A 27,630-nucleotide genomic window follows, 5' to 3' on the forward strand; every position below is an offset into this window, starting at 1 on the left:
TCTTTTTGCTAATAAGTGTGCTGTCTCTTCCTTGCTGTGCCTACTTTGGATTCCCTGGATTCTCTGGTCTGCCTGGTAAGGAGCCTTTGATTATATATATATATATATATATATATATATATATATATATATATATATATATATATATATATATATATATAGATATAGATATAGATATATATATATCTATCTATCTATCTATATATATATATATATATATATAAAACCATAATACTGAGTTAAGTTATGGTGAGTAAAACAAGTGACAAAAACCCTCCACAGGAAAGCAAATATTTCCCAGAATCCCTTGCTGCAGTGGAAGTGCTGTATGCTGGGTGATAATGGGGAAAGGCGGGGTTGCAGACCTGCCTAAGACATGCAGATGAGCATATAGTTATATTTGCATATATATATATATATATATATATATATATATATATATATATTAGAAAAAAAGAAAAGGAAAAGCGCCCGATCCTTGTGTAAAATCCAATAACAAAGGTTTAATAACATGAATCACGACAAATGCACACTCACAATTTGTCACTGCATAAAAGCATTGTATGGGTAAGCCCATGTGCCAACATGTAGCCAAATCGCCGTCTGTTTGCTCCGTCACGTCACTCCTCACTGCTGCTGGTGTCACCTGGTAGACAGTCCCTCCGGCAACCCAAAATTGCAGCCTGTGGTTCCTGGCAAACGTAATCAGTATTCCGTGCGACTCAGGGAACTCCTTCCCCTTCCTGGCCCCTGATGAAATCCGCTATGTCGGAAGAAACGAGTAGGGTCACGTGGTTTAGTTGAACTACGGTGGTGGAGTAGCTCAGACGCCAGATACCAGGAAGGGGAAGGAGTTCCCTGAGTCGCACGCAATACTGATTACCTTGGGGGGAAAGAGGGGAAATATCATGGTGTGTATGAGATGTGAAGTGCCCATTGTCGTGACAGGGAAATCGTGAAGGGAACGTGGATGATGTCACAATGGAGACTCATGGAGCGGGTAGGACCTCAGTGGCAGGCAGCAAGCTGAGGTCGGTGGCAGGCAGCAAGCAAGGATCGTTGGGGTCCAGGCAGATGTTGGCAACAGAAAGGCAGGAGCAGGGCAGGGGAGCAGGAACTGAGAATAGGGAGCAGGAAGCAGGAAACAAACAGGAACAGAAGCAGAAGCATGGCATAAGGATCTTCTCATCATTCTCCATTTTCCCCAGCGTCACCCATGATCTTCCAATCGTTCCTCATTTTACCAAGCGTCCCCCATGATCTTCCCATCGTTCCCCATTTTCTCCAGCATCCCCAATGAGCTTCCCATCATTCCCCAATTTCCCCAGCGCCCCCATGATATTCCCATCGTTCCCCATTTTCCAAGCATCACCCATGATCTTCCCACCATTCCCCATGATCTTCCCACCATTCCCCATTTCCCCAGCATCCGTCATGATTTTCCCATCGTTCCCATTTTCCCCAGCGTCCCCTATGATTTTCCCATCGTTCCGCATTTTCCACAGCATCCCCCATGATTTTCCCATCGTTACCCATTTTCCGTAGCATCCCCCATGATCTTCCCATCATTCCCCACTTTCCCCAGCGTCCCCCATGATCTTCCCATCTTTCCCCATTTTCCCCAGCATCCCCAATGATCTTCCCATCGTTCCCAACTTTCCCCAGCGTCCCCCATGATCTTCCCAACTTTCCTCATTTTCCCCAGTGTCCCCAATGATCTTCCCATCATTCCCCATTTTCCCCAGCATCCCCCATGATCTTCCCATCGTTCCCCATTTTCCCCAGCATCCCCCATGATCTTCCCATCGTTCCCCATTTTCCCCAGCGTCTCCATGATCTTCCCATCGTTCCCCTTTTTCCCCAGAATCCCCCGTGATCTTCCCATCATTCCCCATTTTCCCCAGTGTCCCCAATGATCTTCCCATCATTCCCCAATTTCCCCAGCACCCCCATGATATTCCCATCGCTCCCATTTTACCAGCATCCCCCATGATCTTCCCATCATTGCCCATTTCCCCAGCATCCCCCATGATTTTACCATCGTTCCCATTTTCCCCAGCGTCCCCATGTTCTTCCCATTTTACCCACTTTCCCCAGCACCCCTCGTGATCTTCCCATCGTTCCTCATTTTCCCAAGCCTCCCCATGATTTTCCCATCATTCCTCATTTTCCCCATTGTCCCCCATGATTTTCCCATCATTACCCATTTTCACTAGCATCCCCCATGATCTTCCCATCATTCCCCACTTTCCCCAGCATCCCCCATGATCTTCCCATCTTTCCCAATTTTCCCCAGCATCCCCAATGATCTTCTCAGAGTTCTCCAATTTCCCCAGCGTCCCCAATGATCTTCCCATCATTCCTCAATTTCCCCAGCACTCCCATGATATTACCATTGTTCCCCATTTTCCCAGCATCCCCTATGATCTTCCCATCATTCCCCAATATCCCCAGCACCCCCATGATATTCCCATCGTTCCCCATTTTCCCAGCATCATCCATGATCTTCCCATCATTTCCCATTATCTCCAGCATCCCCCATGATTTTCCCATCGTTCCCATTTTCCTTAGCATCCCCCATGTTCTTCCCATCGTTCCCCATTTTCCCCAGCATCACCTGTGATCTTCCCATCGTTCCTCATTTTCCACAGCATCCCCATGATTTTCACATCGTTCCTCATTTTCCCCAGCATCCCCCATGATCTTCTCATCGTTCCCCACTTTCCCCAGCATCCCCCATGATCTTCCCATCTTTTCCCATTTTCCCCAGCATCCCCAATGATCTTCTCATCGTTCTCCATTTTCCCCAGCATCCCCAATGATCTTCTCATCATTCCCTATTTTCCCCAGCATTACCCATGATTTTCCCATAATTCCCATTTTCCCCAGCATCCCCCATGTTTTCCCATCGTTCCCCATTTTCCCCAGCATCTCCGTGATTTCCCATGGTTCCCCATATTCCCCATTTCCCCCCTTGATCTTCCCATCGTTATCCATTTTCCCCAGCATCCCCCATGATCTTCCCATCATTCCCATTTTCCCCAGCGTCCCCATGATCTTCCCATCGTTCCCCTTTTTCCCCAGATACCCCGTGATCTTCCCATCATTCCCCATTTTCCCCAGTGTCCCCAATGATCTTCCCATCATTCCCCAATTTCCCCAGCACCCCCATGATATTCCCATCGCTCCCATTTTCCCAGCCTCCCCCATGATCTTCCCATCATTGCCCATTTCCCCAGCATCCCCCATGATTTTACCATCGTTCCCATTTTCCCCAGCGTCCCCATGTTCTTCCCATTTTCCCCACTTTCCCCAGCACCCCTCGTGATCTTCCCATCGTTCCTCATTTTCCCCAGCCTCCCCATGATTTTCCCATCATTCCTCATTTTCCCCATTGTCCCCAATGATTTTCCCATCGTTACCCATTTTCCCTAGCATCCCCCATGATCTTCCCATCATTCCCCACTTTCCCCAGCATCCCCCATGATCTTCCCATCTTTCCCAATTTTCCCCAGCATCCCCAATGATCTTCTCATCGTTCTCCAATTTCCCCAGCGTCCCCAATGATCTTCCCATCATTCCTCAATTTCCCCAGCACCCCCATGATATTACCATTGTTCCCCATTTTCCCAGCATCCCCTATGATCTTCCCATCATTCCCCAATATCCCCAGCACCCCCATGATATTCCCATCGTTCCCCATTTTCCCAGCATCATCCATGATCTTCCCATCATTTCCCATTATCTCCAGCATCCCCCATGATTTTCCCATCGTTCCCATTTTCCCTAGCATCCCCCATGTTCTTCCCATCGTTCCCCATTTTCCCCAGCATCACCTGTGATCTTCCCATCGTTCCTCATTTTCCCCAGCATCCCCATGATTTTCACATCGTTCCTCATTTTCCCCAGCATCCCCCATGATCTTCTCATTGTTCCCCACTTTCCCCAGCATCCCCCATGATCTTCCCATCTTTTCCCATTTTCCCCAGCATCCCCAATGATCTTCTCATCGTTCTCCATTTTCCCCAGCATCCCCAATGATCTTCTCATCATTCCCTATTTTCCCCAGCATTACCCATGATTTTCCCATAATTCCCATTTTCCCCAGCATCCCCCATGTTTTCCCATTGTTCCCCATTTTCCCCAGCATCTCCGTGATTTCCCATGGTTCCCCATATTCCCCATTTTCCCCCTTGATCTTCCCATCGTTATCCATTTTCCCCAGCATCCCCCATGATCTTCCCATCATTCCCATTTTCCCCAGCGTCCCCCATGTTCTTCCCATCGTTCCTCATTTTCCCCAGCATCCCCATGATCTTCCCATCGTTCCTCATTTTCCCCAGCATCCCCAATGATTTTCCCATTGCTCCCCATTTTCCATAGCATCCCCCATAATCATCCCATCGTTCCCCACTTTCCCTAACATCCCACATGATCTTCCCATCATTCCCCATTTTCCCCAGCGTCCCCATGATCTTCCCATCGTTCCCCATTTTCCCCAGCGTCCCCCATGATCTTCCCATCGTTCCCTATTTTCCCCAGTGTCCCCCATGATCTTCCCATAGTTCCCTATTTTCCCCATTGTCCCCCATGATCTTCCCATCATTCCCATTTTCCCCAGCGTCCCCCATGTTCTTCCCATCGTTCCTCATTTTCCCCAGCATCCCCATGATCTTCCCATCGCTCCCCATTTTCCATAGCATCCCCCATAATCTTCCCATCGTTCCCCACTTTCCCTAATATCCCACATGATCTTCCCATCATTCCCCATTTTCCCCAGCGTCCCCATGATCTTCCCATCGTTCCCCATTTTCCCCAGCATCCCCCATGATCTTCCCATCGTTCCCCATTTTTCCCAGCATCCCCCATGATCTTCCCATCATTCCCCATTTTCCCCAGCGTCCCCATGATCTTTCCATCTTTCCCCATTTTCCCTAGCATACCCCATGATCATCCCATCATTCCCCATTTTCCCCAGCATCCCCCATGTTCTTCCCATTGTTCCCCATTTCCCCCAGCATCCCCCATTTCTTCCCATCGTTCCCCATTTTCCCCAGCATCACTCATGATCTTCCCATCGTTCCCCATTTTCTCCAGCATCCCCCATGATTTTCCCATCGTTCCATAATTTCCCCAGCATCCACCATGATCTTCCCATCGTTTCCCATTTTCCCCATCATCCCCCATGATTTTCCCATCGTTCCCCATTTTTCACAGCATCCCCCATGATCTTCCCATCATTCCCAATTTTCCCCAGCGTCACCCATGCTCTTCCCATCCGTTCCCCATTTTCTCCAGCGTCCCCCATGATCTTCCCAACGTTTCCCATTTTCCCCAGCATCCCCCTTGATTTTCCCATCGTTCCATAATTTCCCCAGCATCCACCATGATCTTCCCATCATTCCCCATTTCCCCAGCATCCCCCATGATCTTCCCATCGTTTCCCAATTTCCCCAGTGTCCCCAATGATTTTCCCATCATTCCCCATTTTTCCCGGCGTCCCCCGTGATCTTCCCATTGTTCCCCATATTCCCCGTTTCCCCCCCATGATCTTCCCATCGTTCCCCATTTAACCCAGTGTCCCCATGATCTTCCCATCTTTCCCCATATTCCCCATTTTCCCCCATGGTCTTCCCATTGTTCCCCATTTTCCCCAGAGTCCCCATGATCTTCCCATCATTCCCCATTTTCCCCAGCGTCCCCAATGATCTTCCCATCGTTCCCCATTTTCCCCAGCGTCCCCCATGATCTTCTCATCGTTCCCCACTTTCCCCAGCATCCCCCATGATCTTCCCATCTTTTCCCATTTTCCCCAGCATCCCCAATGATCTTCTCATCGTTCTCCATTTTCCCCAGCATCCCCAATGATCTTCTCATCATTCCCTATTTTCTCCAGCATCCCCCATGATTTTCCCATCATTCCCATTTTCCCCAGCATCCCCCATGTTTTCCCATCATTCCCCATTTTCCCCAGCATCTCCGTGATTTCCCATGGTTCCCCATATTCCCCATTTTCCTCCTTGATCTTCCCATCGTTATCCATTTTCCCCAGCATCCCCCATGATCTTCCATCATTCCCATTTTCCCCAGCGTCCCCCATGTTCTTCCCATCGTTCCTCATTTTCCCCAGCATCCCCATGATCTTCCCATCGTTCCTCATTTTCCCCAGCATCCCCAATGATTTTCCCATCGCTCCCCATTTTCCATAGCATCCCCCATAATCTTCCCATCGTTCCCCACTTTCCCTAACATCCCACATGATCTTCCCATCATTCCCCATTTTCCCCAGCGTCCCCATGATCTTCCTATCGCTCCCCATTTTCCCCAGCATCCCCCATGATCTTCCCATCGTTCCCCAATTTCCCCAGCGTCCCCCATGATCTTACCATCGTTCCCTATTTTCCCCAGTGTCCCCCATGATCTTCCCATAGTTCCCTATTTTCCCCATTGTCCCCCATGATCTTCCCATCATTCCCATTTTCCCCAGCGTCCCCCATGTTCTTCCCATCGTTCCTCATTTTCCCCAGCATCCCCATGATCTTCCCATCGTTCCTCATTTTCCCCAGCATCCCCAATGATTTTCCCATCGCTCCCCATTTTCCATAGCATCCCCCATAATCTTCCCATCGTTCCCCACTTTCCCTAACATCCCACATGATCTTCCCATCATTCCCCATTTTCCCCAGCGTCCCCCATGATCTTACCATCATTCCCCATTTTCCCCAGCATACCCCATGATCATCCCATCATTCCCCATTTTCCCCAGCATCCCCCATGTTCTTCCCATTGTTCCCCATTTTCCCCAGCGTCCCCCATGATTTCCCATCGTTCCCCATTTTCCCCAGCATCCCCCATGATCTTCCCATTGTTCCCCATTTTCCCCAGCGTCCCCCATGATCTTTCCATCGTTCCCTATTTTCCCCAGTGTCCCCCATGATCTTCCCATTGTTCCCTATTTTCCCCATTGTCCCCCATGATCTTACCATCATTCCCCATTTTCCCCAGCGTCCCCATGATCTTTCCATCTTTCCCCATTTTCCCCAGCATCCCCCATGTTCTTCCCTTTGTTCCCCATTTCCCTCAGCATCCCCCATGATCTTCCCATCGTTCCCCATTTTCCCCAGCGTCACTCATGATCTTCCCATCGTTCCCCATTTTCTCTAGCATCCCCCATGATTTTCCCATCGTTCCATAATTTCCCCAGCATCCACCATGATCTTCCCATCATTCCCCATTTTCCCCAGCATCCCCCATGATTTTCCCATCGTTCCCAATTTTCCACAGCATTCCCCATGATCTTCCCATCATTCCCAATTTTCCCCAGCGTCACCCATGCTCTTCCCATCGTTCCCCATTTTCTCCAGCGTCCCCATGATCTTCCCAATGTTTCCCATTTTCCCCAGCATCCCCCTTGATTTTCCCATCGTTCCATAATTTCCCCAGCATCCACCATGATCTTCCCATCATTCCCCATTTCCCCACCATCCCCCATGATCATCCCATCGTTTCCCAATTTCCCCAGTGTCTCCCATGATTTTCCCATCATTCCCCATTTTCCCCAGCATCCCCCATGATCTTCCTATCATCCCCCATTTTTCCCGGCGTCCCCCGTTATCTTCCCATTGTTCCCTTTATTCCCCGTTTTCCCCCCATGATCTTCCCATCGTTCCCCATTTAACCCAGTGTCCCCATGATCTTCCCATCTTTCCCCATATTCCCCATTTTCCCCCATGATCTTCCCATTGTTCCCCATTTTCCCCAGAGACCCCATGATCTTCCCATCATTCCCCATTTTCCCCAGCGTCCCCAATGATCTTCCCATCGTTTCCCATTCTCCCCAGTGTCCCCCATGATCTTCCCATTGTTCCCTACTTTCCCCAGTGTCCCCATGATTTTCCCATTTTCCCCAGCATCCCCCATGATCTTCTCATCGTTCCCCACTTTCCCCAGCATCCCCCATGATCTTCCCATCTTTTCCCATTTTCCCCAGCATCCCCAATTATCTTCTCATCGTTCTCCATTTTCCCCAGCATCCCCAATGATCTTCTCATCATTCCCCATTTTCCCCAGCATCCCCCATGATTTTCCCATCATTCCCATTTTCCCCAGCATCCCCCATGTTTTCCCATCGTTCCCCATTTTCCCCAGCATCTCCGTGATTTCCCATGGTTCCCCATATTCCCCATTTTCCCCCTTGATCTTCCCATCGTTATCCATTTTCCCCAGCATCCTCCATGATCTTCCCATCATTCCCATTTTCCCCAGCGTCCCCCATGTTCTTCCCATCGTTCCTCATTTTTCCCAGCATCCCCATGATCTTCCCATCGTTCCTCATGTTCCCCCGCATCCCCAATGATTTTCCCATCGCTCCCCATTTTCCATAGCATCCCCCATAATCTTCCCATCGTTCCCCACTTTCCCTACCATCCCACATGATCTTCCCATCATTCCCCATTTTCCCCAGCGTCCCCATGATCTTCCCATCGCTCCCCATTTTCCCCAGCATCCCCCATGATCTTCCCATCGTTCCCCATTTTCCCCAGCGTCCTCCATGATCTTCCCATTGTTCCCTATTTTCCCCAGTGTCCCCCATGATCTTCCCATAGTTCCCTATTTTCCCCATTGTCCCCCATGATCTTCCCATCATTCCCATTTTCCCCAGCGTCCCCCATGTTCTTCCCATCGTTCCTCATTTTCCCCAGCATCCCCATGATCTTCCCATCGTTCCTCATTTTCCCCAGCATCTCCAATGATTTTCCCATTGCTCCCCATTTTCCATAGCATCCCCCATAATCTTCCCATCGTTCCCCACTTTCCCTAACATCCCACATGATCTTCCTATCATTCCCCATTTTCCCCAGCGTCCCCATGATCTTCCCATCTTTCCCCATTTTCCCCAGCATCCCCCATGATCTTCCCATCGTTCCCCATTTTCCCCAGCGTCCTCCATGATCTTCCCATCGTTCCCTATTTTCCCCAGTGTCCCCCCTGATCTTCCCATAGTTCCCTATTTTCCCCATTGTCCCCCATAATCTTCCCATCATTCCCATTTTCCCCAGCGTCCCCCATGTTCTTCCCATCGTTCCTCATTTTCCCCAGCATCCCCATGATCTTCCCATCATTCCTCATTTTCCCCAGCATCTCCAATGATTTTCCCATTGCTCCCCATTTTCCATAGCATCCCCCATAATCTTCCCATCATTCCCCACTTTCCCTAACATCCCACATGATCTTCCCATCATTCCCTATTTTCCCCAGCGTCCCCATGATCTTCCCATCTTTCCCCATTTTCCCCAGCATCCCCCATGATCTTCCCATCGTTCCCCATTTTTCCCAGCATCCCCCATGATCTTCCCATCGTTCCCTATTTTCCCCAGTGTCCCCCATGATCTTCCCATTGTTCCCTATTTTCCCCATTGTCCCCCATAATCTTCCCATCTTTCCCTACTTTCCCTAACATCCCACATGATCTTCCCATCATTCCCCATTTTCCCCAGCGTCCCCATGATCTTCTCATAGTTAGCCATTTTCCCCAGCGTCCCCCATGATTTCCCATCATTCCCCATTTTCCCCAGCATCCCCCATAATATTTTCATCGTTCCCCATTTTCCCCAGCGTACCCCATGATCTTTCCATTGTTCCCTATTTTCCCCAGTGTCCCCCATGATCTTCCCATTGTTCCCTATTTTCCCCATTGTCCCCCATGATCTTACCATCATTCCCCATTTTCCCCAGCGTCCCCATGATCTTTCCATCATTCCCCATTTTCCCCAGCATACCCCATGATCATCCCATCATTCCCCATTTTCCCCAGCATCCCCCATGTTCTTCCCATTGTTCCCCATTTCCCCCAGCATCCCCCATGATCTTCCCATCGTTCCACATTTTCCCCAGCGTCACTCATGATCTTCCCATCATTCCCCATTTTCTCCAGCATCCTCCATGATTTTCCCATCGTTCCATAATTTCCCCAGCATCCACCATGATCTTCCCATCATTCCCCATTTTCCCCAGCATCCCCCATGATCTTCCCATCGTTTCCCATTTTCCACAGCATCCCCCATGATCTTCCCATCATTCCCAATTTTCCCCAGCGTCACCCATGCTCTTCCCATCGTTCCCCATTTTCTCCAGCGTCCCCCATGATCTTCCCAACGTTTCCCATTTTCCCCAGCATCCCCCTTGATTTTCCCATCGTTCCATAATTTCCCCAGCATCCACCATGATCTTCCCATCATTCCCCATTCCCCAGCATCCCCATGATCTTCCCATCGTTTCCCAATTTCCCCAGTGTCCCCCATGATTTTCCCATCATTCCCCATTTTCCCCAGCATCCCCCATGATCTTCCCATCATTCCCCATTTTCCCCAGCATCCCCCATGATTTTCCCATCATTCCCATTTTCCCCAGCATCCCCCATGTTTTCCCATCGTTCCCCATTTTCCCCAGCATCTCTGTGATTTCCCATGGTTCCCCATATTCCCCATTTTCCCCCTTGATCTTCCCATCGTTATCCATTTTCCCCAGCATCCTCCATGATCTTCCCATCATTCCCATTTTCCCCAGCATCCCCCATGTTCTTCCCATCGTTCCTCATTTTTCCCAGCATCCCCATGATCTTCCCATCGTTCCTCATTTTCCCCCGCATCCCCAATGATTTTCCCATCGCTCCCCATTTTCCATAGCATCCCCCATAATCTTCCCATCGTTCCCCACTTTCCCTAACATCCCACATTATCTTCCCATCATTCCCCATTTTCCCCAGCATCCCCATGATCTTCCCATCGCTCCCCATTTTCCCCAGCATCCCCCATGATCTTCCCATCGTTCCCCATTTTCCCCAGCGTCCTCCATGATCTTCCCATCGTTCCCTATTTTCCCCAGTGTCCCCCCTGATATTCCCATAGTTCCCTATTTTCCCCATTGTCCCCCATGATCTTCCCATCATTCCCATTTTCCCCAGCGTCCCCCATGTTCTTCCCATCGTTCCTCATTTTCCCCAGCATCCCCATGATCTTCCCATCGTTCCTCATTTTCCCCAGCATCTCCAATGATTTTCCCATTGCTCCCCATTTTCCATAGCATCCCCCATAATCTTCCCATCGTTCCCCACTTTCCCTAACATCCCACATGATCTTCCTATCATTCCCCATTTTCCCCAGCGTCCCCATGATCTTCCCATCTTTCCCCATTTTCCCCAGCATCCCCCATGATCTTCCCATCATTCCCCATTTTCCCCAGCGTCCTCCATGATCTTCCCATCGTTCCCTATTTTCCCCAGTGTCCCCCCTGATCTTCCCATAGTTCCCTATTTTCCCCATTGTCCCCCATAATTTTCCCATCATTCCCATTTTCCCCAGCGTCCCCCATGTTCTTCCCATCGTTCCTCATTTTCCCCAGCAGCCCCATGATCTTCCCATCGTTCCTCATTTTCCCCAGCATCTCCAATGATTTTCCCATTGCTCCCCATTTTCCATAGCATCCCCCATAATCTTCCCATCATTCCCCACTTTCCCTAACATCCCACATGATCTTCCCATCATTCCCCATTTTCCCCAGCGTCCCCATGATCTTCCTATCTTTCCCCATTTTCCCCAGCATCCCCCATGATCTTCCCATCGTTCCCCATTTTTCCCAGCATCCCCCATGATCTTCCCATCGTTCCCTATTTTCCCCAGTGTCCCCCATGATCTTCCCATTGTTCCCTATTTTCCCCATTGTCCCCCATAATCTTCCCATCTTTCCCCACTTTCCCTAACATCCCACATGATCTTCCCATCATTCCCCATTTTCCCCAGCGTCCCCATGATCTTCTCATAGTTAGCCAATTTCCCCAGCGTCCCCCATGATTTCCCATCATTCCCCATTTTCCCCAGCATCCCCCATGATCTTTTCATCGTTCCCCATTTTCCCCAGCGTCCCCCTTGATCTTCCCATTGTTCCCTATTTTCCCCATTGTCCCCCATGATCTTACCATCATTCCCCATTTTCCCCAGCGTCCCCATGATCTTTCCATCTTTCCCCATTTTCCCCAGCATACCCCATGATCATCCCATCATTCCCCATTTTCCCCAGCATCCCCCATGTTCTTCCCATTGTTCCCCATTTTCTCCAGCATCCTCCATGATTTTCCCATCGTTCCATAATTTCCCCAGTATCCACCATGATCTTCCCATCAATCCCCATTTTCCCCAGCATCCCCCATGATCTTCCCATCGTTTCCCATTTTCCACAGCATCCCCCATGATCTTCCCATAATTCCCAATTTTCCCCAGCGTCACCCATGCTCTTCCCATCGTTCCCCATTTTCTCCAGCGTCCCCCATGATCTTCCCAACGTTTCCCATTTTCCCCAGCATCCCCCTTGATTTTCCCATCGTTCCATAATTTCCCCAGCATCCACCATGATCTTCCCATCATTCCCCATTCCCCAGCATCCCCATGATCTTCCCATCGTTTCCCAATTTCCCCAGTGTCCCCCATGATTTTCCCATCATTCCCCATTTTCCCCAGCATCCCCCATGATCTTCCCATCATTCCCCATTTTTCCCGGCGTCCCCCGTGATCTTCCCATTGTTCCCCATATTCCCCGTTTTCCCCCCATGATCTTCCCATCGTTCCCCATTTAACCCAGTGTCCCCATGATCTTCCCATCTTTTCCCATATTCCCCATTTTCCCCCATGATCTTCCCATTGTTCCCCATTTTCCCCAGAGGCCCCATGATCTTCCCATCATTCCCCATTTTCCCCAGCGTCCCCAATGATCTTCCCATCGTTTCCCAATCTCCCCAGCGTCCCCCATGATCTTCCCATTGTTCCCCACTTTCCCCAGTGTCCCCATGATTTTCCCATCGTTCCCCATTTTCCCCAGCATCCCCGTGATCTTCCCATCGTTCCCAATTTTCCCCAGCATCCCCAATTAGCTTCCCATCATTCCCTAATTTCCCCAGCGTCCCCATGATATTCCCATCGTTCCCCATTTTCCCTGCATCCCCATGATCTTCCCACCATTCCCCAGCATCCCCCATGATTTTCCCATCGTTCCCATTTTCCCCAGCGTCCCCCATGTTCTTCCCATCATTCCCCATTTTCCCCAGCATCCCCCATGATCTTCCCATCATTCCTCATTTTCCCCAGTGTCCCCATGATTTTCCCATCGTTCCCCATTTTCCCCAGCATCCCCCATGATTTTCCCATCATTACCCATTTTCCCTAGCATCCCCCATGATCTTCCCATCATTCCCCACTTCCCCAGCATCACCCATGATCTTCCCATCTTTCCCCATTTTCCCCAGCATCCCCAATGATCTTCCCATCGTTCACCACTTTCCCCAGCATCCCCCATGATCTTCCTATCTTTCCCCATTTTCCCCAGCATCCCCAATGATCTTCCCATCGTTCCCCATTTTCCCAGCATCCCCCATGATCTTCCCATCATTCCCATTTTCCCCAGCGTCCCCATGTTCTTCCCATTGTTCCTCATTTTCCCCAGCATCCCCATGATCTTCCCATCGTTCCTCATTTTCCCCAGCATCCAAAATGATCTTCCCATCTTTCCCTATATTCCCCAGTGTCCCCCATGATCTTCCCATTGTTCCCTATTTTCCCCATTGTCCCCCATGATCTTCCCATCGTTCCCCATTTTCCCCAGCGTCCCCCATGATCTTCCCATCGTTCTGCATTTTCCCCAGCGTCCCCCATGATCTTCCCATCTTTCCCCATTTTCCCCAGCGTCCCCCATGATCTTCCCATCGTTCCCCATCTTCCCCAGCATCCCCCATGATCTTCTCATTGTTCCCCATTTTCCCCAGCGTCCCCATGATCTTCCCATCGTTCCCCTTTTTCCCCAGAATCCCTCGTGATCTTCCCATCGTTCCCCATTTTCCCCAACATCCCTAATGATCTTCCCATCATTCCCCAATTTCCCCAGCGCCCCCATGATATTCCCATCGTTCCCCATTTTCCCAGCATCCCCCATGATCTTCCCATCATTCCCCATTTTCCCCAGCATCCCCCATGATTTTCCCATCGTTCCCATTTTCCCCAGCGTACCCATGTTCTACCCATTATTCCCCACTTTCCCCAGCATCCCTCGTGATCTTCCCATCGTTACACATTTTCCCCAGCCTCCCCATGATTTTCCCATCATTCCTCATTTTCCCGATTGTCCCCCATGATTTTCCCATCGTTATCCATTTTCCCCAGCATCCCCAATGATCTTCTCATCGTTCTCCAATTTCCCCAGCGTTCCCAATGATCTTCCCATCATTCCCCAATTTCCCCAGCGCCCCCATGATATTCCCATCGTTCCCCATTTTCCCAGCATCCCCCATGATCTTCCCATCATTTCCCATTTTCCCCAGCATCTCCCATGATTTTCCCATCGTTCCCATTTTCCCTAACATCCCCCATGTTCTTCGCATCGTTCCTTATTTTCCCCAGCATCGCCCGTGAGCTTCTCATCGTTCGTCATTTTCCCCAGCATCCCCATGATTTTCCCATCGTTCCTCATTTTCCCCAGCGTCCCCCATGATTTTCCCATCGTTACCCATTTTCCCTTGCGTCCCCCATGATCTTCCCATCTTTCCCCTTTTTCCCCAGCATCCCCAATGATCTTCTCATCCTTCTCCATTTTCCCCAGCATCCCCAATGATCTTCCCATCATTCCCCATTTTCCCCAGCATCCCCCATGATCTTACCATCGTTCCCATTTTCCCCAGCATCCCCGATGTTCTTCCCATCGTTCCCCATTTTCCCCAGCATCTCCGTGATCTTCCCATCGTTCCCCATATTCCCCAGCATCCCCCATGATCTTCCTATCATTCCCATTTTCCACAGCATCCCCCATGATCTTCCCATCGTTCCCCATTTTCCCCAGCGTCCTCCATGATTTTCCCATCGTTCCCCATTTTCTCCAGCATCCCCCATGATCTTCCCATCATTCCCCATATTTCCAAACGTCCCCTGTTATGTTCCCATTGTTCCCTATATTCCCCATTTTCCTCCATGATCTTCCCATCATTCCCCATTTTCCCCAGCATCCCCATGATCTTCCCATTGTTCCCCATTTTCCCCAGCGTCCCCCATGATCTTCAAATCATTTCCCATTCTCCCCAGCGTCCCCCATGATCTTCCCATCGTTCTCCATTTTCCCCAGCATCCCCGTGATCTTCCCATCGTTCCCCATTTTTCCCAGCGTCCCCAATGATCTTCCCATCATTCGCCAATTCTCCCCAGCGTCCCCCATGTTCTTCCCATCATTCCCCATTTTCCCCAGCATCCCCCGTTATCTTCCCATCGCTCCTCATTTTCCCCAGCGTCCCCATGATTTTCCCATTGTTCCTAATTTTCCCCAGCATCCCCCATGATTTCCCCATCATTCTCCATTTTCCCCAGCGTCCCCCATGATCTTACCATCGTTTCCCATTTTCCCCAGCATCCCACATGATCTTACCATCGTTCCCCATTTTCCCCAGTGTCCCCCATGATCTTCCCATCTTTTCCCATTTTCCCCAGCATCCCCCATGATCCTACCATCGTTCCCCCATGATCTTCCCTTCGTTTCCCATTTTCCACAGCGTACCCATGTTCTACCCATTATTCCCCACTTTCCCCAGCGTACCCATGTTCTACCCATTATTCCCCACTTTCCCCAGCATCCCTCGTGATCTTCCCATCGTTACTCATTTTCCCCAGCCTCCCCATGATTTTCCCATCATTCCCCATTTTCCCCAGTGTCCCCCATGATCTTCCCATCGTTCCCCATTTTCCCCAGAGTCCCCCATGATCTTCCCATCGTTCCGCATTTTCCCCAGTGTCCCCATGATCTTCCCATCTTTCCCCATTTTCCCCAGCATCCCCCATGATCTCCCCATCGTTTCCCATTCTCCGCAGCATCCCCCATGATCTTCCCATCGTTCCCCATTTTCCCCAGCGTCCCCATGATCTTCCCGTCATTCCCCATTTTCCCCAGCATCCCCCGTGATCTTCCCAACATTCCTCATTTTCCCCAGTGTCCCCATGATTTTCCCATCGTTCCTTATTTTCCCCAGCATCCCCCATGATTTTCCCATCGTTACCCATTTTCCCTAGCGTCCCCATGATCTTCCCATCGTTCCCCACATTCCCTAGCATCCCCCATGATCTTAACATCTTTCCCCATTTTCCCCAGCATCCCCAATGATCTTCTCATCGTTCTCCATTTTCCCCAGCATCCCCAATGATCTTCCCATTATTCCCCAATTTCCCCAGCGCCCCCCTGATATTCCCATCGTTCCCCATTTTCCCAGCATCCCACATGATCTTCCCATCATTCCCCATTTTCCCCAGCATCCCCCATGATTTTCCCATCGTTCCCATTTTCCCCAGCGTACCCATGTTCTACCCATTATTCCCCACTTTCCCCAGCATCCCTCGTGATCTTCCCATCGTTACTCATTTTCCCCAGCCTCCCCATGATTTTCCCATCATTCCTCATTTTCCCGATTGTCCCCCATGATTTTCCCATCGTTATCCATTTTCCCCAGCATCCCCAATGATCTTCTCATCGTTCTCCAATTTCCCCAGCGTTCCCAATGATCTTCCCTTCATTCCTCAATTTCCCCAGCACCCCCATGATATTACCATCGTTCCCCATTTTCCCAGCATCCCCCATGATCTTCCCATCATTCCCCAATTTCCCCAGCGCCCCCATGATATTCCCATCGTTCCCCATTTTCCCAGCATCCCCCATGATCTTCCCATCATTTCCCATTTTCCCCAGCATCTCCCATGATTTTCCCATCGTTCCCATTTTCCCTAACATCCCCCATGTTCTTCCCATCGTTCCTTATTTTCCCCAGCATCGCCCGTGATCTTCTCATCGTTCGTCATTTTCCCCAGCATCCCCATGATTTTCCCATCGTTCCTCATTTTCCCCAGCGTCCCCCATGATTTTCCCATCGTTACCCATTTTCCCTTGCGTCCCCAATGATCTTCCCATTGTTCCCCACTTTTCCCAGCGTCCCCCATGATCTTCCCATCTTTCCCCATTTTCCCCAGCATCCCCAATGATCTTCTCATCCTTCTCCATTTTCCCCAGCATCCCCAATGATCTTCCCATCATTCCCCATTTTCCCCAGCATCCCCCATGATCTTACCATCGTTCCCATTTTCCCCAGCATCCCCGATGTTCTTCCCATCATTCCCCATTTTCTCCAGCATCTCCGTGATCTTCCCATCGTTCCCCATATTCCCCAGCATCCCCCATGATCTTCCTATCATTCCCATTTTCCACAGCATCCCCCATGATCTTCCCATCGTTCCCCATTTTCCCCAGCGTCCTCCATGATTTTCCCATCGTTCCCCATTTTCTCCAGCATCCCCCATGATCTTCCCATCATTCCCCATATTTCCAAACGTCCCCTGGTATGTTCCCATTGTTCCCTATATTCCCCATTTTCCTCCATGATCTTCCCACCATTCCCCATTTTCCCCAGCATCCCCATGATCTTCCCATTGTTCCCCATTTTCCCCAGTGTCCCCATGATCTTCCCATCGTTCCCCTTTGTCCCCAGAATCCCCCGTGATCTTCCCATCGTTCCCCATTTTCCCCAACATCCCTAATGATCTTCCCATCATTCCCCAATTTCCCCAGCGCCCCCATGATATTCCCATCATTCCCCATTTTCCCAGCATCCCCCATGATCTTCCCATCATTCCCCATTTTCCCCAGCATCCCCCATGATTTTCCCATCGTTCCCATTTTCCCCAGCGTACCCATGTTCTACCCATTATTCCCCACTTTCCCCAGCGTACCCATGTTCTACCCATTATTCCCCACTTTCCCCAGCATCCCTCGTGATCTTCCCATCGTTACTCATTTTCCCCAGCCTCCCCATGATTTTCCCATCATTCCCCATTTTCCCCAGTGTCCCCCATGATCTTCCCATCGTTCCCCATTTTCCCCAGAGTCCCCCATGATCTTCCCATCGTTCCGCATTTTCCCCAGTGTCCCCATGATCTTCCCATCTTTCCCCATTTTCCCCAGCATCCCCCATGATCTCCCCATCGTTTCCCATTCTCCGCAGCATCCCCCATGATCTTCCCATCGTTCCCCATTTTCCCCAGCGTCCCCATGATCTTCCCGTCATTCCCCATTTTCCCCAGCATCCCCCGTGATCTTCCCAACATTCCTCATTTTCTCCAGTGTCCCCATGATTTTCCCATCGTTCCTTATTTTCCCCAGCATCCCCCATGATTTTCCCATCGTTACCCATTTTCCCTAGCATCCCCATGATCTTCCCATCGTTCCCCACATTCCCTAGCATCCCCCATGATCTTAACATCTTTCCCCATTTTCCCCAGCATCCCCAATGATCTTCTCATCGTTCTCCATTTTCCCCAGCATCCCCAATGATCTTCCCATTATTCCCCAATTTCCCCAGCGCCCCCCTGATATTCCCATCGTTCCCCATTTTCCCAGCATCCCACATGATCTTCCCATCATTCCCCATTTTCCCCAGCGTACCCATGTTCTACCCATTATTCCCCACTTTCCCCAGCATCCCTCGTGATCTTCCCATCGTTACTCATTTTCCCCAGCCTCCCCATGATTTTCCCATCATTCCTCATTTTCCCGATTGTCCCCCATGATTTTCCCATCGTTATCCATTTTCCCCAGCATCCCCAATGATCTTCTCATCGTTCTCCAATTTCCCCAGCGTTCCCAATGATCTTCCCTTCATTCCTCAATTTCCCCAGCACCCCCATGATATTACCATCGTTCCCCATTTTCCCAGCATCCCCCATGATCTTCCCATCATTCCCCAATTTCCCCAGCGCCCCCATGATATTCCCATCGTTCCCCATTTTCCCAGCATCCCCCATGATCTTCCCATCATTTCCCATTTTCCCCAGCATCTCCCATGATTTTCCCATCGTTCCCATTTTCCCTAACATCCCCCATGTTCTTCCCATCGTTCCTTATTTTCCCCAGCATCGCCCGTGATCTTCTCATCGTTCGTCATTTTCCCCAGCATCCCCATGATTTTCCCATCGTTCCTCATTTTCCCCAGCGTCCCCCATGATTTTCCCATCGTTACCCATTTTCCCTTGCGTCCCCAATGATCTTCCCATTGTTCCCCACTTTTCCCAGCGTCCCCCATGATCTTCCCATCTTTCCCCATTTTCCCCAGCATCCCCAATGATCTTCTCATCCTTCTCCATTTTCCCCAGCATCCCCAATGATCTTCCCATCATTCCCCATTTTCCCCAGCATCCCCCATGATCTTACCATCGTTCCCATTTTCCCCAGCATCCCCGATGTTCTTCCCATCATTCCCCATTTTCTCCAGCATCTCCGTGATCTTCCCATCGTTCCCCATATTCCCCAGCATCCCCCATGATCTTCCTATCATTCCCATTTTCCACAGCATCCCCCATGATCTTCCCATCGTTCCCCATTTTCCCCAGCGTCCTCCATGATTTTCCCATCGTTCCCCATTTTCTCCAGCATCCCCCATGATCTTCCCATCATTCCCCATATTTCCAAACGTCCCCTGTTATGTTCCCATTGTTCCCTATATTCCCCATTTTCCTCCATGATCTTCCCACCATTCCCCATTTTCCCCAGCATCCCCATGATCTTCCCATTGTTCCCCATTTTCCCCAGCGTCCCCCATGATCTTCAAATCATTTCCCATTCTCCCCAGCGTCCCCCATGATCTTCCCATCGTTCCCCATTTTCTCCAGCGTCCCCACTGATCTTCCCATCGTTCTCCATTTTCAACAGCATCCCCGTGATCTTCCCATCGTTCCCCATTTTTCCCAGCGTCCCCAATGATCTTCCCATCATTCCCCAATTCTCCCCAGCGTCCCCCATGTTCTTCCCATCATTCCCCATTTTCCCCAGCATCCCCCGTTATCTTCCCATCGCTCCTCATTTTCCCCAGCGTCCCCATGATTTTCCCATTGTTCCTAATTTTCCCTAGCATCCCCCATGATTTCCCCATCATTCTCCATTTTCCCCAGCGTCCCCCATGATCTTACCATCGTTTCCCATTTTCCCCAGCATCCCACATGATCTTACCATCGTTCGCCATTTTCCCCAGTGTCCCCCATGATCTTCCCATCTTTTCCCATTTTCCCCAGCATCCCCCATGATCCTACCATCGTTCCCCCATGATCTTCCCTTCGTTTCCCATTTTCCACAGCGTCCCCAATGATCTTCCCATCGTTCCCCATTTTCCCCAGCGTCCCCCATGATCTTCCCATTGTTCCCCATTTCCCCCAGTGTCCCCCATGATCTTCCCATTGTTCCCCTTTTTCCCCAGTGTCCCCCATGATCTTCCCATCATTCCCCATTTTCCCCAGCATCCCCCATGATTTTCCCATCATTCCCCATTTTCTCCAGCGTCCCCCATGATCTTCCCATCGTTCCCAATTTTCCCTAGCATCCCCTGTGATCTTCCCATCGTTCCCCATATTCCCCATTTTCCCCCATGATCAACCCATCATGACCCATTTTCCCCAGCATCCCCCATGATCTTCTCATCATTCCCTATTTTCCCTAGCATCCCCCGTGATCTTCCCATTGTTAACCATTTTCCCTAGCGTCCCCCATGATCTTACCATCGTTTCCCATTTTCCCCAGTGTCACCCATGATCTTACCATCGTTCCCCATTTTCCCCAGTGTCCCCCATGATCTTACCATCATTCCCCATTTTCCCCAGCGTCCCCAATGATCCTACCATCGTTCCCCCATGATCTTCACATCGTTTACCATTTTCCCCAGCGTCCCCAATGATCTTCCCATTGTTCCTCATTTTCCCCAGCATCCCCCATGATTTTCCCATCGTTACCCATTTTCCCTAGCATCTCCCATGATGTTCCCATCATTCCCCACTTTCCCCAGCGTCCCCCATGATCTTCCCATCTTTCCCCATTTTCCCCAGCATCCCCAATGATCTTCCCATCATTCCCCACTTTCCCCAGTGTCCCCCATGATCTTCCCATCGCTCCTCATCTTCCCAAGCATCCCCATGATCTTCCCAACTTTTGTCATTTTCCCCAGCATCCCCCATGATCTTCCCATCGTTCCCCATTTTCCCTAGTGTCCCCCATGATCTTCCCATCATTCCCCATTTTCCCTAGCATCCCCTGTGATCTTCCCATCGTTCCCCATATTCCCCATTTTCCCCCATGATCAACCCATCATGACCCATTTTCCCCAGTGTCCCCCATGATCTTCCCATCATTCCCTATTTTTCCTAGCATCCCCCGTGATCTTTCCATTGTTAACCATTTTCCCTAGCGTCCCCCATGATCTTACCATCGTTTCCCATTTTCCCCAGTGTCAGCCATGATCTTACCATCGTTCCCCATTTTCCCCAGTGTCCCCCATGATCTTCCCATCATTCCCCATTTTCCCCAGCGTCCCCAATGATCCTACCATCGTTCCCCCATGATCTTCCCATCGTTTACCATTTTCCCCAGCATCCCCAATGATCTTCCCATTGTTCCTCATTTTCCACAGCATCCCCCATGATTTTCCCATCGTTACCCATTTTCCCTAGCATCCCCCATGATCTTCCCATCATTCCCCACTTTCCCCAGCGTCCCCCATGATCTTCCCATCTTTCCCCATTTTCCCCAGCATCCCCAATGATCTTCCCATCATTCCCCACTTTCCCCAGTGTCCCCCATGATCTTCCCATCGCTCCTCATCTTCCCAAGCATCCCCATGATCTTCCCATCTTTTGTCATTTTCCCCAGCATCCCCCATGATCTTCCCATCGTTCCCCATTCTCCCTAGTGTCCCCCATGATCTTCCCATCGTTCCCCAATTTCCCTAACGTCCCACATGATTTTTCCATCTTTCCCCATTTTCCCCAACATCCCCCATGATCTTACCATCGTTCCCCATTTTCCCCAGCATCCCCCATGATCTTCCCATCGTTCCCCATTTCCCCCAGCATCCCCCATGCTCTTCCCATCGTTGCCCATTTTCCCCAGCATCACCCATGCTCTTCCCATCATTCCCCATTTCCTCCAGCGTCCCCCATGATTTTCCCATCATTCCATAATTTCCCCAGCATCCCCCATGATCGTTCCCCATTTTCCACAGCATCCCCCATGATCTTCCCATCATTCCCCATTTTCCCCAGCGTCCCCCATGATTTTCCCTTCGTTCCCCATTTTCCCCAGCATCCTCCATGATCTTCCCATCATTCCCCATATTTCCCAGCGTCCACGTGATGTTCCCATTGTTCCCCATATTTCCCATTTTCCCACATGATCTTCCCATCATTCCCCATTTTCCCCAGCATCCCAATGATCTTCCCATTGTTCCCCATTTTCCCCAGCATCCCCCATGATCTTCCCATCGTTTCCCATTCTCCCCAGCATCCCCCATGATCTTCCCATCATTCCACATTTTCCCCAGCGTCCCACATGATCTTCCCATCGTTCCCCATTTTCCCCAGCATCCCCGTGATCTTCCCATCATTCCCCATTTTTCCCAGTGTCCCCAATGATCTTCCCATCATTCCCCAATTTTCCCAGCGCCCCCATGATATTCCCATCATTCCCCATTTTCCCCAGCATGCCCCATGATTTTCCCATCGTTCCCATTTTCCCCAGCGTCCCCCATGTTCTTCCCATCATTCCCCATTTTCCCCAGCATCCCCCGTGATCTTCCCATCGCTCCTCATTTTCCCCAGCGTCCCCATGATTTTCCCATTGTTCCTCATTTTCCCCAGCGTCCCCCATGATTTTCCCATCGTTCCCATGATTTTCCCATCGTTCCCATTTTCCCCAGCATCCCCCATGTTCTTCCCATCATTCCCCATTTTCCCCAGCATCCCCCATGATCTTCCCATCATACCCAATATTCCCTATTTTCCACCATGATCTTCCCATCGTTCCCCATTTTCCCCAGTCTCTCCGTGATCTTCCCATCGTTCCCCATTTTTACCAGCGTCCCCACTGATCATCCCATCATTCCCTGTTTTCCCCAGCATCCCCATGATCTTCCCATCATTCCCCATATTCCCCATTTTCCCCCATGATCTTCCCATCGTTCCCCATTTTCCCCAGCATCCCCATGATATTCCCATCGTTCCCCATTTTCCCAGCATCCCCCATGATCTTCCCATCATTCCCCATTTTCCCCAGCATCCCCCATGATTTTCCTATCGTTCCCATTTTCCCCAGCATCCCCCATGATTTTCCCATCGTTCCCATTTTCCCCAGCGTCCCCCATGTTCTTCCCATCATTCCCCATTTTCCCCAGCATCCCCCGTGATCTTCCCTTCGCTCTTTTTTTCCCCAGCATCCCCATGATTTTCCCATCGTTACCCATTTTTCCTAGCATCCCCCATGATCTTCCAATCTCTCCCCATTTTTCCCAGCATCCCCAATGATCTTCCCATCATTACCCACTTTCTCCAGCATCCCCCATTAACTTCCCAGCTTTCCCCATTTTCCCCAGCGTCCACAATGATTTTCCCATCATTCCCATTTTCCCCAGCATCCCCCATGTTCTTCCCATCATTCCCCATTTTCCCCAGCATCCCCCATGATCTTCCCATCGTTCCCCATATTCCCCATTTTCCCCCTTGATCTTCCCATCATTCCTCATTTTCCCCAGCATTCCCCATGATCTTCCCATCATTTCCCATTTTCCCCAGCGTCCCCCATTACATTCCCAACGTTCCTCATTTTCCCCAGCATCCCCATGATCTTCCCATCGTTCCTCATTTTCCCCAGCATCCCCCATGATCTTCCCATCATTCCCCATTTTCCTTAGCGTCCCCCATGAGCTTTCCATCGTTCCCCACTTTCCCTAGCGTCCCACATGATCTTCCCATCATTCCCCGTTTTCCCCAGCGTCCCTCATGATCTTTCCATCATTCCCTAATTTCCCCAGCATCCCCCATGATCTTCCCATTGTTCCCCATTTTCCCCAGCATCCCCAGTGATCTTCCCATCGTTCCCCATTTTCTCCAGCATCCCCCATGATCTTCCCATCGTTCCCCCTTTTCCCCAGCATCCCCCATGATCTTCCCATCATTCCCCATTTTCCCCAGCATCCCCGTGATCTTCCCATCGTTCCCCATTTTTCCCAGCGTCCCCAATGATCTTCCCATCATTCCCCAATTTCCCCAGCGCCCCCATGATATTCCCATCGTTCTCCATTTCCCAGCATTTCCCATGATCTTCCCATCATTCCCCATTTTCCCCAGGATCCCCCATGATTTTCCCATCGTTCCAATTTTCCCCAGCGTCCCACATGTTCTTCCCATCATTCCCCATTTTCCCCAGTGTCCCCCATTATCTTCCCATCATTCCCCATTTTCCCCAGCGTCCCCCATGATCTTCCCATTGTTCCCCATTTTCCCCAGCGTCCCCCATGATCTTCCCATTGTTCCCCATTTTCCCCAGTGTCCCCCATGATCTTACCATCGTTTCCCATTTCCCCCAGCGTCCCCTATGATCTTACCAACGTTCCCCATTTTCCACAGTGTTCCCCATGATCTTCCCATCATTCCCCATTTTCCCCAGCATCCCCCATGATTTTCCCATCATTCCCCATTTTCTCCAGCGTCCCCCATGATCTTCCCATCGTTCCCCATTTTCCCCAGCATCCCCTGTGATCTTCCCATCGTTCCCCATATTCCCCATTTTCCCCCATGATCAACACATCGTTCCCCATTTTCCCAGCATCCCCCATGATCTTCCCATCATTCCCCATTTTCCCCAGCATCCCCCATGATTTTCCCATCGTTCCCATTTTCCCCAGCGTCCCCCATGTTCTTCCCATCATTCCCCATTTTCCCCAGCATCCCCCGTGATCTTCCCATCGCTCCTCATTTTCCCCAGCGTCCCCATGATTTTCCCATTGTTCCTCATTTTCCCCAGCGTCCCCCATGATTTTCCCATCGTTCCCATGATTTTCCCATCGTTCCCATTTTCCCCAGCATCCCCCATGTTCTTCCCATCATTCCCCATTTTCCCCAGCATCCCCCATGATCTTCCCATCATACCCAATATTCCCTATTTTCCACCATGATCTTCCCATCGTTCCCCATTTTCCCCAGTCTCTCCGTGATCTTCCCATCGTTCCCCATTTTTACCAGCGTCCCCACTGATCATCCCATCATTCCCTGTTTTCCCCAGCATCCCCATGATCTTCCCATCATTCCCCATATTCCCCATTTTCCCCCATGATCTTCCCATCGTTCCCCATTTTCCCCAGCATCCCCATGATATTCCCATCGTTCCCCATTTTCCCAGCATCCCCCATGATCTTCCCATCATTCCCCATTTTCCCCAGCATCCCCCATGATTTTCCCATCGTTCCCATTTTCCCCAGCATCCCCCATGATTTTCCCATCGTTCCCATTTTCCCCAGCGTCCCCCATGTTCTTCCCATCATTCCCCATTTTCCCCAGCATCCCCCGTGATCTTCCCTTCGCTCTTTTTTTCCCCAGCATCCCCATGATTTTCCCATCGTTACCCATTTTTCCTAGCATCCCCCATGATCTTCCAATCTCTCCCCATTTTTCCCAGCATCCCCAATGATCTTCCCATCATTACCCACTTTCTCCAGCATCCCCCATTAACTTCCCAGCTTTCCCCATTTTCCCCAGCGTCCACAATGATTTTCCCATCATTCCCATTTTCCCCAGCATCCCCCATGTTCTTCCCATCATTCCCCATTTTCCCCAGCATCCCCCATGATCTTCCCATCGTTCCCCATATTCCCCATTTTCCCCCTTGATCTTCCCATCATTCCTCATTTTCCCCAGCATTCCCCATGATCTTCCCATCATTTCCCATTTTCCCCAGCGTCCCCCATTACATTCCCAACGTTCCTCATTTTCCCCAGCATCCCCATGATCTTCCCATCGTTCCTCATTTTCCCCAGCATCCCCCATGATCTTCCCATCATTCCCCATTTTCCTTAGCGTCCCCCATGAGCTTTCCATCGTTCCCCACTTTCCCTAGCGTCCCACATGATCTTCCCATCATTCCCCGTTTTCCCCAGCGTCCCTCATGATCTTTCCATCATTCCCTAATTTCCCCAGCATCCCCCATGATCTTCCCATTGTTCCCCATTTTCCCCAGCATCCCCAGTGATCTTCCCATCGTTCCCCATTTTCTCCAGCATCCCCCATGATCTTCCCATCGTTCCCCCTTTTCCCCAGCATCCCCCATGATCTTCCCATCATTCCCCATTTTCCCCAGCATCCCCGTGATCTTCCCATCGTTCCCCATTTTTCCCAGCGTCCCCAATGATCTTCCCATCATTCCCCAATTTCCCCAGCGCCCCCATGATATTCCCATCGTTCTCCATTTCCCAGCATTTCCCATGATCTTCCCATCATTCCCCATTTTCCCCAGGATCCCCCATGATTTTCCCATCGTTCCAATTTTCCCCAGCGTCCCACATGTTCTTCCCATCATTCCCCATTTTCCCCAGTGTCCCCCATTATCTTCCCATCATTCCCCATTTTCCCCAGCGTCCCCCATGATCTTCCCATTGTTCCCCATTTTCCCCAGCGTCCCCCATGATCTTCCCATTGTTCCCCATTTTCCCCAGTGTCCCCCATGATCTTACCATCGTTTCCCATTTCCCCCAGCGTCCCCTATGATCTTACCAACGTTCCCCATTTTCCACAGTGTTCCCCATGATCTTCCCATCATTCCCCATTTTCCCCAGCATCCCCCATGATTTTCCCATCATTCCCCATTTTCTCCAGCGTCCCCCATGATCTTCCCATCGTTCCCCATTTTCCCCAGCATCCCCTGTGATCTTCCCATCGTTCCCCATATTCCCCATTTTCCCCCATGATCAACACATCGTTCCCCATTTTCCCAGCATCCCCCATGATCTTCCAAACATTCCCCATTTTCCCCAGCATCCCCCATGATTTTCCCATCGTTCCCATTTTCCCCAGCGTCCCCCATGTTCTTCCCATCATTCCCCATTTTCCCCAGCATCCCCCGTGATCTTCCCTTCGCTCTTTTTTTCCCCAGCATCCCCATGATTTTCCCATCGTTACCCATTTTTCCTAGCATCCCCCATGATCTTCCAATCTCTCCCCATTTTTCCCAGCATCCCCAATGATCTTCCCATCATTCCCCACTTTCTCCAGCATCCCCCATTAACTTCCCAGCTTTCCCCATTTTCCCCAGCGTCCCCAATGATTTTCCCATCATTCCCATTTTCCCCAGCATCCCCCATGTTCTTCCCATCATTCCCCATTTTCCCCAGCATCACCCATGATCTTCCCATCGTTCCCCATATTCCCCATTTTCCCCCTTGATCTTCCCATCATTCCTCATTTTCCCCAACATTCCCCATGATCTTCCCATCATTTCCCATTTTCCCCAGCGTCCCCCATTACATTCCCAACGTTCCTCATTTTCCCCAGCATCCCCATGATCTTCCCATCGTTCCTCATTTTCCCCAGCATCCCCCATGATCTTCCCATCATTCCCCATTTTCCTTAGCGTCCCCCATGAGCTTTCCATCGTTCCCCACTTTCCCTAGCATCCCACATGATCTTCCCATCATTCCCCGTTTTCCCCAGCGTCCCTCATGATCTTTCCATCATTCCCTAATTTCCCCAGCGTCCCCCAAGA

The sequence above is a fragment of the Ascaphus truei genome, chromosome 4 (assembly GCF_040206685.1).
Source record: "Ascaphus truei isolate aAscTru1 chromosome 4, aAscTru1.hap1, whole genome shotgun sequence".
Lineage (NCBI taxonomy): Eukaryota > Metazoa > Chordata > Amphibia > Anura > Ascaphidae > Ascaphus > Ascaphus truei.